The sequence below is a fragment of the Astatotilapia calliptera genome, chromosome 22 (assembly GCF_900246225.1).
Source record: "Astatotilapia calliptera chromosome 22, fAstCal1.2, whole genome shotgun sequence".
Taxonomy (NCBI): domain Eukaryota; kingdom Metazoa; phylum Chordata; class Actinopteri; order Cichliformes; family Cichlidae; genus Astatotilapia; species Astatotilapia calliptera.
In genome coordinates, this window is record NC_039322.1 from 2,843,033 (window position 1) to 2,845,681 (window position 2,649).

The following is a 2,649-nucleotide window of genomic DNA, read 5'->3' on the forward strand; positions in this document are numbered from 1 at the left end:
CCTGTGCTTCTTGGTGGTATTGATTGAGTCTAGCTTCAATCAAACATAATTTATCAGCTATTGAAGCTATATGACTTTGTTCAGCAGGCTGAGCGTCTGGAAGCTTTATGTAAGCATCATACGCCGCTGATATTTGAGAGTCTGTTATGCCATCTTCTTCAAAATCTATGTGTGAATCAACACTATTTCTGACACATTCTGGGTTGGTGGGTATATGAACTAGATCAAAATCTGATATACTGTACTCAAAAACATCAGAGAAATCGCGAGGTAGCCACTCACTCGGGGGTGTTGCAGGTTCGCTGATGAAGATCTGTTCTGACTCTCCACTGTTGCACAAAGCTCCAGGTTTTTGTTGTTCTGGGAGGTCGATACTGCTTAAACATTCCAAAAACGTCTGGAATCGTACGGTGTCCTGATCATTATGAGGAGGGGTGCTGTTCTGCAGTCTGTGAAGATAGATAGACATGTGTTAAAACATTTTATACATGTACCCATTTCAAACTGAATAAGCGTGTCTCCCTCTCTATCTCTTTTTATCTAATTTATATATGCCTATGCTTACCTTGTAGTGTGCGTTATTCGGGATGGTCCTGCTCCTCCACACACCCGGTTCTCTGGCGTGGCTCTGTATGTGTAAAACGGTCAGTTTAGAACATTTGTAATTGTTTAAACCTTTTTTTAAATTTTTTTTCTTTTAAAAAAATAATACACAACTATACATCCCGTTGTATACACACCTGATGTAAGGTTGGGCTCTGTGGTCGCGGTGTCTGAATGTTTTCCTGCTCAGTTTGTTAACCCTGGAACAAACAAAAACGTTATTACATAATTTAAAACAATCGCTAGTTTAAAACATAGCCTACATACGTTTTAAAATCCAGTAATGCTGTACACACCTTGTGCCTGTTAGAGAACTAGTTCCAGCTGTAAAAGCGCCCGTTTCTAAAGAATGGGGTCCTGAGTCGTTCTCCCGAAGTCCTAAAAATTAAGCTTTTGTTTTAGGAAAAAAAATAGTTTGAATATCCTATAATATGTTAACATAACACTTTTTAAAAATCCAATAATAGGTTTTGTTTTACTTACCGTTTAAGATGGCCATGTTATAAAGAACGATGTTAGTGTTGATGATCGCAAAGAAAATGGTGTGCTCTGCAGCGACTCTTGAGGCGTAAATGGCTCAGGGTTTCGGGCTCTGAGCGTGTTTTTTATATAGGGTGGGTGTTTCCAAAAAGAAAAGGTATGTCGCCAATCAATTTAAATGAGACCCTTCAGGGCTTTTGTCTTCTCAAGGAATTACAAAGGAGCCGATACTTCAGACAATAGGCGGGGTCGCCACCCGACTGGTACACCTGCCCCATTTACCTTGTCGAGGAATTACAAAAAGAGCCAATACCGGCCACTTTAAACAATAGGCTGGGCCCTTGTTCGCATGGTACTCTCAACTAGTGATACCCGCGGTGGGCTTTTACAATCCTGAACAAATTCAAACAATTAGCCAGCTGTTGAAAAGTTGGAGTGGGTCTGGGCGACTGGTTTTAGAAGTATCACTGTAGCGTTTATTTTCTAAAGGGCTGAATGTTATTTGTGACTATCTGTTGTGTTAAAAACTACTCTGAAACCATGAAACCCCTTACAGAAGAAATGGCCCGTTTGATCCGTTTTTAAATAAATAAAATGCTTGCATGGTGCAAGGTGTGACACCGGAATCACAAAATGAGTGTATTTAAAAGACGATTAGTTTGAAAAGAGCGATACTGGTTGCTTTGGGGGAAAAGACGACATTGTGTGCAGTGTTTTAGAAGTATCACTGTAGCGTTTGCTGAATGTTATTTGTGGGCTTTTACAATCTTGAACAAATTCAAACAATTAGCCAGCTGTTGAAAAGTTGGAGCGGGTCTGGGCGACTGGTTTTAGAAGTATCACTGTAGCGTTTATTTTCTAAAGGGCTGAATGTTATTTGCGACTATCTGTTGTGTTAAAAACTACTCTGAAACCATGAAACCCCTTACAGAAGAAATGGCCCGTTTGATCCGTTTTTAAATAAATAAAATGCTTGCATCTGTGCAAGGTGTTGACACCGGAATCACAAAATGAGTGTATTTAAAAGACGATTAGTTTGAAAAGAGCGATACTGGCTGCTTATAGCATTTATTTTCTAAAGGACTGAATGCTATTTGTGACATTTACTGTGTTAAAAAACTAGCTGGCTTTGTCTCACTCTTAGTTCAACATTCCGAAATCCCGATTTTTAAATAAAATGATCGCATCAACCCTGGACAGAAACCCCAGTAGATGTGTAAAAACTAGTTAAATTAAAACTAGGGGTTTGATTAAATGAAACGCTTGTGAACATGCTGACATCACCCGTTCAGAAGAAATTCCCATTTGTGCCATTTATAAAATAAAATGCATGCCTCACTGCAAGCTGAGACATTGTCAGATTTAGAAAATTAGTGTGATTAAAACACTATTACCAACACTTTTGACTAGAGCACACCCTCTTTGTTAAGGCGCACTGTGAACCAAAACAGCTTCCACTCCGCCAAGAATGAAACAAGAAACAAAGAATTGCTTTTAAGAACACATGCATAACTGAATGTTGCGATACACCTAAGTGATAAAAATAGTTTAATTAAAAACCCTATG

General features: G+C 38.9%; 1 long non-coding RNA gene across 1 annotated transcript; it reads right to left on the minus strand.

Moving 5' to 3' along the window:
* Positions 1-599: 599 nt before the first annotated feature.
* On the minus strand, positions 600-951 carry LOC113015004 (uncharacterized). Its single transcript, XR_003271047.1, has 3 exons — positions 900-951; positions 741-803; positions 600-628 (listed from the first exon to the last, which is right to left on the minus strand). It is a non-coding gene; the product is annotated as an uncharacterized LOC113015004 (long non-coding RNA).
* Positions 952-2,649: the final 1,698 nt, after the last annotated feature.